The sequence below is a fragment of the Mesocricetus auratus genome, unplaced genomic scaffold (genome assembly GCF_017639785.1).
Source record: "Mesocricetus auratus isolate SY011 unplaced genomic scaffold, BCM_Maur_2.0 Super-Scaffold_100010, whole genome shotgun sequence".
Classification (NCBI taxonomy): Eukaryota; Metazoa; Chordata; class Mammalia; order Rodentia; family Cricetidae; genus Mesocricetus; species Mesocricetus auratus.
In genome coordinates, this window is record NW_024429194.1 from 66,161,034 (window position 1) to 66,173,263 (window position 12,230).

The 12,230-nt window shown below is 44.4% G+C and overlaps 1 pseudogene; it reads left to right on the forward strand.

The window, feature by feature from the left end:
* Positions 1-3,553: 3,553 nt before the first annotated feature.
* On the forward strand, positions 3,554-4,677 carry LOC110340363 (annotated as a pseudogene).
* The last annotated feature ends 7,553 nt before the right edge of the window (positions 4,678-12,230 follow it).

The following is a 12,230-nucleotide window of genomic DNA, read 5'->3' on the forward strand; positions in this document are numbered from 1 at the left end:
TGAGGCTGGCGCTGCAATGGAATGGGATCTGGGGAGGTCTTGGTAGCAGATGAGTGTATTTTGCTGGAGCTGGAGATTAAACGAGCGTTTAAAACAATGGCTCCAAATTCTTTGCTCAGTGGAATGTGCTGGAAGTGATATGTGTAAGTCTCAAGAGGCCTCTGGCCCATCAGTTTTAGCAGAAATTCTAAGCAAACTCTGACTGTCCCGCCTTGGTTCATAAGTTTTCCCTTGAGCAAGTCATCGTGGCACCGGGGCAGAAGGTGCTGCTTCGATTGGTTGTGAGTTTTATATTTTCCCCCAGCAACCATGAAGAACATGGTCGTGCAGGCCTGAAGCTGTAGACCCTGGGAGCTCACTGAAGCCTGAAGCTGTAGACCCTGGGAGCTCACTGAAGCCTGAAGCTGTAGACCCTGGGAGCTCACTGGCTGGCCATGCTAGCAGAAATAGTAAGCTTCCAGTTCAATGAGAAATCTTGTCTCAAGGAAATCAGGTAGAAAGATACAGAGTAGTGGTTCTCAACCTGTGGGTCTTGACCCCTTTGGGGGGGTCACTATCAGATAACCTGTATATTAGCTATTTACATTATGATTCATCAAAATTACAGTTATGAAGTAGCAATGAAATAACTTTATGGTTGGGAGTCACCACAACATGAAGAACTGTATTAAAGAGTCGCAGTGTTAGGAAGGTTTAGAGTCACTGATGTAGAAGATGGTATCCAATGTCCTGCTTTGGCCTACATATGTGTGTGTTACCTGTGCATTCATGTGCGTGTACCATATCACTCACACACACACACACACACACACACGCACACACACACGGGGATGGCTAGCTGCCCAGTGTAGTTGGAGCACATTGGATGTGGAAGGGAGTGGGGAGTGAAAACCTAGACGTACAGAAGAGACATGCTATGGAGAACCTGCCATGCCTGCAAGGAAGGGAGCTCAATTCTGCCGACAGAAGACACATCAAAAGTGTGTATGAGGGCTGGAGAGGTGGCTCAGAAGTTAAGAGCACTGACTGCTCTTCCAGAGGTCCTGAGTTCAATTCCCAGTAACCACATGGTCCCTCACAACAATCCGTAATGAGATCTGGCGCCCTCTTCTGGCTTGCAGACATAAATGGAGGTAGAATGTTATATTCATAATAAATCAATAAATTTTTTTAAAAAGCTTTTTAAAAAGTGGGTACGAAGAGGAATAATGAAGTCAGATCGGTGTCTGGGAAACAACTCTGAGAGACAATTTGTTCTCTGGCTAGAAATCTCATTCCTAGATGTTTATCCTAAATAAATAATTTCCAAGGAGGTACAGGTTTGTTCACAGGAATATTGTCCATAGGAGTAAAAGTTGGGACGAGTAAATATTCAGTAATAAAAGGCTGCTCAACAAATGGTGGTGGCGTGTTATTAAATATTTATCAGCCACCAAAAAATGATGAAACAGGTAAACATTTACACAGTGCTTCATAGTTTGAATATGAAATGCCCCCCACAGGCTCCTGTGTTGGTGCTAAAGTTTAGGGTGCCTGGGAGGCTTTGAGATCCGGCCTAGAAGCAGGAAATGGGTGCTTAGGGGTACATTGTTAGAATCTAAGAGGAATGGCCTCTCATCTAATTCACAACACAGTTCTAATTTCTCATGTCCGCAGTCTCTTCCCGCTACATCCCTGCCAGCCTTCTGGCCTTTGGCGCTCCCAGCACCGTTCATTAAACCCCATCACAGCGTCTAAGCCTCAGGGCTAGATCTTGTCCCAACCCTTCCATTTTCTCTCTGCTTTCTGCCTTGCCACAAGGTGGGCTGCTCCGCTACACACTCCCACCATGACATTCAGGCTCACAGAAACGGAACAAGCCAACCACGAGGCAAAGGCACTGAAGCAATGAGTCACAATACACCCTTCCCATCTTGAGCCATGCAAACCAATAGTGGCAGGAAGACCATCTCTGTGATGGCACAGCCACGTGGATCCTCAGCCTTTATGGTTATTTTGCAGGAGGGATTTGGTAAAGTTTAACCAGCCTAGAAAAAACTTAGAATACTGTGATGGGGCTTCCTGAGTGATCCTGGAAGCTCAAAAACCAGAATGTGGCCAAGGATATAGACAGAAAAGATGATGTATGTGAAAAATTAAAATTTAGTTGGCAATTAGAATACAGACCATTCCTGTTACATTCTGGCAATGAATATGTCAACATTGTTGTCCATTCTCTCAGATTCTGAGAGAGGCTGAATTAAGTAAGGATCTAATTAATATGGTAGTGAGAGATCCCAACTCAACATTTTTAGACCCCTAGTGACTAGCCCATCACAGAGTGACTTGCCCTTCTGCCCTCTCCTGAGAAACCAGAGACCTCAAGATAAATTTAAAAGATAGCCCTCCCTGATCTAGGAACTAGCTCACCACATTCCTGCTCAATGTTTAACTGTACAATGCCCAAAGAATGCTTGCTTGAGATAACCTTGCTGTTAAGACATAAGCTATCATTTAACTTCTCATCCTTTGTGATGTTTGCCTAACTCCCCCATTCTTTATGGTTTTTTTCCCTTTTAAAAACCCCCGACTGCGAGGGTCATGAGCTCGGCCCCAGTGCACTGGTTCCCCGAATAAACCTCATGTGCTTGCAGCAAGAACGGTCTCTCTTGAATTATTGGGGCATTGGCTTATCCCGAGACTTGAGTGAGGGTCTCCCCACTCTGGGGGTCTTTCAGTAGAGGAAATCTCAGGCTGTGGCAATGATATTACTAGTTGCTTTTAGTGGAGTTTACAGTGGTGAGAATTATGAGCAAAAAAAGAGAGGGGAAAGATTTTTTTTAAAAACTTGCAGTGTTTCCAGAAAAGAAGTATAAGGCCTGGAGAGAAGGCCTAGTTGTTAAGAGAATTTGCTGCTCTTGCAGAGGACCCAGGTTCAGTTTCCAGGACCTGCACAGTGGCCCACCGCCACTGTGACTCCACGCCCAGGGGATCTCACACCCCTTTGACTTACACAGGCTCCTGCACATACACAGTGCATGCACATATGTTGTGATGTTTTTCTTTTGAAACAGGGTTTCTTTTTCTCTGTGACTTTGGAGGCTGTCCTGGAACTCAATCTGTAGGCCAGGCTGACCTTGAACTCACAAAGTCGCCTGCCTCTGCCTCCCAAGTGCTGGGATTAAAGACATGCGCCGCCACCACCCGACTATGTTGTGATATTTTGTTTGTGTTCCGACAAATAAAGCTTGCCTGGAGATCAGAGGTCTGTACAGAGATGAGACAGGAAGTAACAACACAGGCCAAGAGAGGAAGTGACAAGGCGGGGTGTAGACAGGATCTCGGCCCTTTCTGTTGGAGGATCTGGAGAGGAAGAAGTCACTGGTGGCTGCCCCTTTGCTTCTCTGATCTTTCAGCTTTCACCCCAATATCTAACTCCGGGTTTTTATTGACAAGACCAGTTAGGATAATGCTTCACACATATACTCAGGCACTCACACACAGACATCAATAATAAATAAATAAATAAATCTTTTTTAAAAAGAAGTGTGGGGCATGGCCTTCTCTCCCTGCCATGCCAAGTGACCATCCCTTCATATCAGTATACTCTGAAAAGGGGGAATCGCCTATCAAAAATGTCACTTTGCCAGCTGTGTTTAAGGCTCCCATTTTACCAGATACTGTAAACTTTGTTCACACCAGTTTGTGCAAAACGATAGCTCTGCACCATCAATAAACTGGCAGGTCATCAAGACCAGTACTAAGTTTCAGGGTAGTACTGGCAGAGCTGTGGCTCAAATTTCCAGAGTTCTGGGGGGTGAGATCCACTGTTCTGGCCAGGGTGCCTTTGGAAATGAAGACGCATGTTTGCACTAACCAAAACCCGGCATTGTTGGCACCGCAGAGTGAACACAACCCAGAACTATATGCTGTCTCTGCCTGGCTGCCTCAACCTCCCTAGCTTTGGTGATGGCTAAAGGGCATCATGTTGAAGTCGCCAAGCCTGGAATGGCATCATCAAGGTCTGTGTCTCTCAGCGAATGAGAACTGGCAAGGGCAGAGGATAAAAATGATGTCATGTCCAGGGCAGGCAACCTTGCATCATCAGCCATGAAGGCAGTGGTGCCATCAAGGCCTTTGGAAGCATCCCTGGTGTTACTCTGCTTATTGTGAGCACGTGCCAGCAGCCATGTGGGGCATCCTGAATTTGGGACGAAAGGACTTTCCAGAAGTTAGATGAGTTGTTGGCATTTGGTCCAAGGCTGTTCTCCTCTAATGTAACTATAACTTTCTTGTGTACACGATGACAAACACAGACCTGAATAGAATTTTGAAAAGCCCAGAGATCCAAGGAGCCCTATAAATACCACACAAAACTCACCCTAGAGTCCCGAAGAAGAATCCACTGTAAACAGGAGAAACACATTGAAGCTGAACCTATACGCAAAGACTACAACAGGACGCCGTTTTTCTCCAGTCCAGAAATCACAAACTCTGACGAAGAGAGTGGAAGTAGCCGCAGAAGGAGCCAGAGCAGAGCAGAAGAGAAGGGGCCTGCAGGCAGGAAGCCTTAGAGAGCAGGAAGGAAAGGTACCTGCACATGTCAAGAAGCAGAGAGGGAAAGGCAGCAGCCAGCAGCCGAGAAGAAACCCCGGTAAGGAACGTGACACGAAGAAAGGAAGCTGCGTTAACTATTAAAACCTGCAGTGTTCCATAAAGGGCAAATGGAGACAAAAACCTAATGAAAGAAAAAGGTGTGTAAAGCTGGTACCAAAGAAATTAAGTATCTTGCATTGGGAAAATAGGAAAGACACCCTGGGCTCATCTTGGGAATTGACCCGACCTCACTCACCCATTGCAGCTCAAGGATGGAATGGAGAAGAAGCTCCCTGCTGAGAGGGTGGAGCCTAAGCTGCAACAGAGATCCTAGAAATCAGAAAATGTCAGGAACAAGGGATACCCCCTGGGGAAAAGTGACAAGAGGGCTGGCAGCCAGGAGGCTAAATGGGCAGGGCTAGCCGAGTCCTCCAACACTTACATTACACCATGGTGTGCCCTGGAAGCCAGACAAGGAGCTATAGACTCTAACGTTTGTCATGTTGGGTGTCTGTCTGTGGTACACTGTACCACAGAATTTTCAAAGTTCATAGTTTCTTTTTGATTTTACAGTGGTTTATAGCTGAGAGAGTTTGCCTTAATCTCAGAGACCTGAACCTTGGATTCTTGGAAAGTTATGCAACTGTCAAGACTATGAGGATCCTTGAAGATGAGCTAAACATATTTTGTATTATAAGATGGATGTGGGCATTCTTTTAATGTCAGGAATGGGATACTGTTGTTTAAAGAGATACATTTTGGTACCAAGTTGACAGAGGATAGGCTAGTAATGGTTAGCTTTGATTGACAGAAGTATCCAGGAGTTTAGTAGACTCATCTGAAGTCTATGAAGTGTGTTCCAGGAGAGTTAACATCAGGGAACCCACACCGAGCATGGGTGGTACCATCCCATCATCAGGGACGTGGGTATAATGAGGAGCGGAGGGGAAGCATCCAGCTAGTACAGGCAGGCATTCTCTGTCTCTGCTTCCTGGCCTCTGTGATGCGAGCTGTCCTCTGCCACCACCTGCCTGAAACGGACTGAAACCTCTGAAGCCAAAATATCTCCTTCCTCCTCTTGTGTGCTTGGTGACTAGGAACTAGCACACACAATGCCAAATGACGTGAAATTTAAAAGCAAATTACAAGGGGCTGGAGAGATGGTTCAGTGGTTAAGAGCACTGGCTGCTCCTCCAGAGGACCCTGGTTCAATTCCCAGCACCCACATGGTGGCTCACAACCCTCTGTAATTCAAATTCTAGGGGGCCTGCCACCCTCTTCTGGCCTCTGTGAGCACCAGGCACCAAAGTAGTACGGAAGCATAAATGCAAGTAAAACACACACATAAAACAAAAGTAATAAAAAAAAATCACAAAGTGTTTTATATATAGTCCCATTTTAATGAAAAAATATTTGCTAACTCTTCCTTATACTAAAATGCCAACTAATAATACTTTTTTAAAAGTTTTATTCCATGTGTACTGGTGTTTTTGCCTGCATGTGTGTCTGTGTGAGGGTGTTGGATTCCCTGGAGCTGGAATTACAGACAATTGTGAGCTGTCATGTGTGCTCTGGAAATTGAACCTGGATCCTTTGGCAAAGCAGCCAGTGCTTTTAACCTCTGAGCCATCTTCTTGACCCCCCCCCAACTAATAATATAGAAGGAGTAAAATAATTAGAAAATTATCACATTGCAATAATCAAAGTATCACAGTAACGACTAACTTTGGCAAGAATCATCAGTAGATGAAAACTTTTCCATCAAACTTTGATAGAGACTTGTTTTTCTTCATGTGGGGCTGGGGATGGAGCCAGGAAGCACTCTACTACTGAACTACAGTTCTGGTCTTTGCTTTTCTTGTTTGAGACAGGATCTCAGTACATAGCCTGAGTTGGCCTCACACACGCTCCTCCCCCCTCTGCCTCCTGAGTGCTGGGATCACACCCAGCTCTTTCCTTTAGTTTAAGATGCTTTGTTGATAAACAATTCACACACCGATACTTCACCCATTTAACACGCTCTGTCTGTGTTTCGATGTATACGAAGAATGACACAACCATCACAACAAACCTAATTTTTGAGAGTTTTTTTTCCTATGCTCATTACAGTTAGTACCCTGAATCACACTCCCCAACCAGGGGTAGCCACTCATTTATTTTCTGCCTTCAGAGATTCCTTTCTTTCTTTCTGTCTTTCTTTCTTTCTTTCTTCCCCTTCCTTTCTTTCATTATTGAGACAGAGTCTTGCAACCCCAGGCTGTCTGGGAGCTCCCTGGACAGCTAAGGGTAACCTGGAATTTCTGATCCTCCTGTGCTCATCTCTTGTGTGTTAGGGTTACAGGTGTTGCCAGCAAACCCAGTTTCATCAGCACTAGGGACTGACCGTGGTGTCCTGAATGCTGAGAAGGAACTCTACCAAGTGAGCTACATTCCCATCTAGAAATGCACTTATTTTGAATACTTCATAAACTATTCTACCGTATGAATCTACCATGGTAACTCTTCCTTATACTAAAATGCCAACTAATAATATATATTCTTTTTTTTAAAGTTTTTAAAATTTTATTCCATTTGTACTGGTGTTTTTGCCTGAATGTGTGTCTGTGAGGGTGTTGAATTCCCTAGAAATGGAGTTACAGACAATTGTGAGCTGCTAATTGAGAGACATGTAGGTTGTTATCTCTTTTTTCTATATGTAATAATATTGCTATGATATTCTTGTGCTTTTTTTTGTTTTGTTTTTTGAGACAGGGTTTCCCTGTGGCTTTGGAGGCTGTCCTGGAACTAGCTCTGTAGACCAGGCTGGTCTCGAACTCACAGAGATCCTCCTGCCTCTGCCTCCCGAGTGCTGGGATATTCTTGTACATTTTTAATGTGGGCATATTTTCTTTTCCTTTAGAAATATACTGGGGGGGGGGGAGCTGGAGAGATGGCTCAGTGGCTAAGAGCACTGACTGTTCTTCCAGAAGTCCTGAGTTCAATTCCCGGCAACCACATGGTGGCTCACAAACACCTTGAATGAGATCTGGTGCCCTCTGATGGCATGCAGGCAGAAGACTGTATACACAATAAATAAATAAAATAAAATAAAATAAAGAAATATACTGGGGGCAGGGCTGGAGAGACGGCTCAGAAGAGATGGCTGCTCTTCTAGAGGTCCTGAGTTCAATTCCCAGCAACCACATGGTGACTCTCAACCATCTGTAATAAGATCTGGTGCCCTTTTCTGGCCTGCAAGCATACATGCAGGCAGCACACTGTATGCATAATAAATAAATAAACCTTTAAAAAATGGTATGAGTTGATGCCATGTGCCTTCTGGTCTATGTGCTGGAGAAGACACAAGTCTACTTAGAAAATAACTGCTGGGTGTGTGGCACACACCTGTGAGCCTGTCATTACAGGAGCATCAGCAGGAGGACCAATCGTTAGCACTGGAAAAAATAAGTCAATAAAAACATAATTCCACCAAGACATGCAAAGGGTGAGTCTCACCAGTAAGAAGCATTAAACATGACCAAATAAATGTGTTCTGTCAACTGATTAGCTTATAGTCCTCAAAAATGTTGTAGAATGTACACCAATAGGAAACCCTCAAAATATTCCTTTTTATTTTATTTATTTTTTGGTGCTATCTTCAAAGAAGAATATGCCTGCAGTTGAATGTGAATAATATTAAAGGCTTAAAGTCTTTAGGTTTTTTTAAATATTTATTGAATATACACACACATTTTATATTTGCTTACAAATAGGGGGAACCCGAGAGGGATATACACTAAAATGTTAATTATGGGTGCTGGAGAGTGCTCCGTCAGTAAAGTGCTTACAAGAGGACCTGAACCCACATAAAAAGGATGCTGTGGCTGCAGGCTTGTGAGCCCAGTGCTGGGGAGGCAGAGACACATGGACCCCAATGATCTGGTCATCAGTGAGTTCCAGGCCAGTGAGAAACCCTGTCTTAAGACACAAAGAAGACAACGGCTGGAGAGATGGCTCAGTGGGTAAGAGCACTGGCTGCTCTTCCAGAGGTCACAGGTTTGATTTCCAGCACCCAAAGGGTGGCTCACAATGGTCTGTAGCTCCAGTCCAGGGGGGTTCAATGCCCTTTCTGATCTCCACAAATATAGATACCAGGCATGCATGTGGTGCACACACACACATACACACACACACAAAGGCAATGCATCCCTACATATAAAACAAACAAAAAAATCAAGGTAGGCAACACTTGAGAAACAAGAGCTGAGGGTGGCTTCTTTTTTTTTTTTTCGAGACAGGGTTTCTCTGTGGCTTTGGAGGCTGTCCTGGAACTCGCTCTGTAGACCAGGCTGGTCTCGAACTCACAGAGATCCGCCTGCCTCTGCCTCCCAAGTGCTGGGATTAAAGGCATGTGCCACCAACGCCCGGCGAGGGTAGCTTCTAATATGCATACACACATACCTATGCACACACACTTGTGTACACACACACCTATGCACACACACTTGTACACAACCTATGGACACACACTTGTACACACACACACACCTATGCACACACACACACACACACAAAACATACATACAAATCTATGGTTATCTGCAGAAAGTGGGTAAGACTAGGTCTTTTCTGCATACTATCTACTGAATTTTCTGTACTGAATTTATAATTGTTTAAAACATTTTGCTTATTTATATATTTTACATATGAGTGTTCTGCATGTATACCCATGTGCCAGAAGAGGGCATCAGATCCCATTATAATTGGTTGTGAGCCACCATGTGGGTGCTGGGAATTGAACTCAGGACCCCTGGAAGGGCATCCAGTGCTCTTAACTGCTGAGTCATATCTCCAGTCCCCTGAATTTATAATTTTTACTAAAGGATTTATTAATGTTTCTATACTGAATAATTATATGATTTGTATAATAAAGTATACATTAAAGGGAAGTTTAAAATTACATAAATACAGCTGGGTGTGGTGGCTCATGCCTATAAATCTACTAACAGGAAGCTGAAACAGAAAGATTGTGAGTTCAAAGTCAGCCTGGGCAACACAATAAGTTCCAGGTCAACAAGGATTACAAAGAAAGCTCCCCCCATATACACACAAATCAGTAAAAAAAAAAAAAAAAAAAAAAAAAGCACATACACGCAACAGAAAAGATGAAGGAAGGAGACAGGACAGAGAGAAGTGTCTTGGTATATAAGTGTCCTTTCCTGAATATTGTTTTCTTTGTCCCCTTTGTAACCCTATATTTCAAAGTGTGCACATGCCTGCTTGAGTGCACAAGTTTATGTGCATTGCCTGTGTTCAGGAGCCCACACAGGCCGGAAGACACAGGGAAGCTCAAACAACATTCAGAAAAATCCACAGACATTTCTCTAAGAATCAGAAAGGGAAGCTCTGGAGACATGGTCCCGAACACTTTCTTTGCCACAGCTTATAGGGAGCTTCTGGTTTTTTCATTGTCCAATATTGGACGCTCAAAAAATATTACATTTGAAGAGAAAAAACACAGAAGAGCAGTTATACGAGATGAGGGGATGGCTTAGCTGGTAAAGGGTTTGCTGTACAAGCGTGAGCACTGTTTACATGGTCAAGACTCTAAACCCTGTTCGCCACTGAGCTGTGTTGTACACAATGGCTACCTTTCTTCTTTGGCACAAATCTGCAGTTCTGAATGTTAACCACTATTGTTCATTATTTGCTCACTTTCTTAATTTTCTAAGGCCTTATCAGTAGCTTAGTAGGCAACTCTTCTCTAAGTGGCTGAGTGTTCTCCCCATGGGTTTACATTCGCTAGATGCCCTGTTGGCTTCACAGGCTGAGTCCCTCAGCTCTCCCACGATCATTAGACTGCTGTGACCTGTGCTAAGCCACTCTGCAGACCTGCACCTCTCAATGTCCAGGCCCATTCCTTCCTCTCCACTCTGTGTGTGTGTGTGTGTGTGTGTGTGTGTGTATGTGTGTGTGTGGTGTGTGGACTGTGCATGCCACAGCATACCTGTGGAGGCCAGGGGACAAGCTGGAGTACCAGTGCTCATCCTCCATCTTGTTTGCGACCAAGTCTCTCATCCTCCCTGCACACCCAGGCTAGCTGGCCATGAGCTTCTGCCTCTGCTCCTGTCCCATCGTGGGAACACTGGGAATACAGTTGCAGGCGTCCTCACCCAAACTCTGATGAGTTCTGGGGACATTCAGGTCCTCATGCTTACCGAGCAAACACTTTATCCACTAAGCCTTCTCCCCAGTGCATTCTCTGAGTCATTTTGGGGGAATACATTCTATAGCAGCTTTTTAAAAAATACTTTCTTTTTTAAAGATTTGTTCATTCATTCATTATGCATACAGTGTTCTGCCTGCATGCCACAAGAGTGTACCAGATCTCATTATAAATGGTTGTGAGCCATCATGTGGATGCTGGGAATTGAACTCATGACCTCTGGAAGAACAACCAGGACTTTAAATGTCTGAGCCATTCCTCTAGCCCTCTACAGCAGCTTTTAAGAAAGAACTTACAGAAGAAAATGCCTGTGGTTCCTTAAATGTTAGAAATGTCTTCAAAGTGTTTTTGCATTTAATTAATCACTTGGCGATGTGTAGGATGAAACACTGAAAATCATTTTCCTTCTGAACTATTAGAGCAGCAGTTAGAGAGATGGTCGGTGGTCAAGAGCATTGGCTACTCTTCTAGAGGACCAGAGTTCCATTCCTAGCATCCACAGGGCAGCTCAAACTGTCTTTGAACTGCAGTTCCAAGGGATCCAGCGCCCTCTTCTGGTCTCTGTGGGCACTGCATGCACATGGTGCACAGATACACATGCAGACAAACACTCATACATGTGCCATCATTGTTGATTTCAATATTTTTTTAAGTGTTGGGAGATTTAGGTTGAAGTTCTCTATCTCCACATTCTTCCTCCTCTTTGTCTATTGATGTCTAACTGTTCAAGCACCATTTATAGAAAGGATTTGAGAATGTCTCCCATAGTCTCATGCATCTGAATGCTTGCTCCCTGGATGAGGCACTGTTTGGGAAGGATTAAGGGGTGTGTTGTGACCTTGATAGAAGAGGTGTGGCCTTGTTGGAGAAGGTATGTCACTGGAGGAGTCTCTCTCCCTCTGCCTAATTCCTGTGAATTCAGATGTAATCCTCTCAGCTACTTCTCCAGCACATGTCTTCCCACTGCTATGCTTCCCTCCATGATGAGAGTGGGCTGAGACTCCATATATATGAGACACAATAGTTCTGTTTCCTGTTTGTTTGTTTGTGACAGGGTCTTGCTTTCTTTCCCAGGCTAGCCTCAAACTAACAGCAGTCATCTTGCCTCAGCCCTCTGAGTGTTGGGATTATATTTATGTAACACCTTACCTGGCTAAGAATTCTATTGTTTATTTACTTGGAGACAGGAGTGTTGCACCCTTCCCTCGTGGGGTCTGCTGACCAGCTTGTGATTAGGAGCTTCTAGTAAAATGCCTCTTGTCCCCCTCCTTCCAGTTAAGCCTGAATGCAAGTTCCTGTTTTCTGCCCATCCTTATTGTCTCAATTCAAGTTCCTGCTGTCCGCCCACCCCACCCCCTTTTCCCGAGGGCCCTGGGAACATGAGCTCCTGACCTTGGTAGTTTTTCCACCATACCTGCTATTGGTATATAATGCTCCGCTCTTGTTAAAA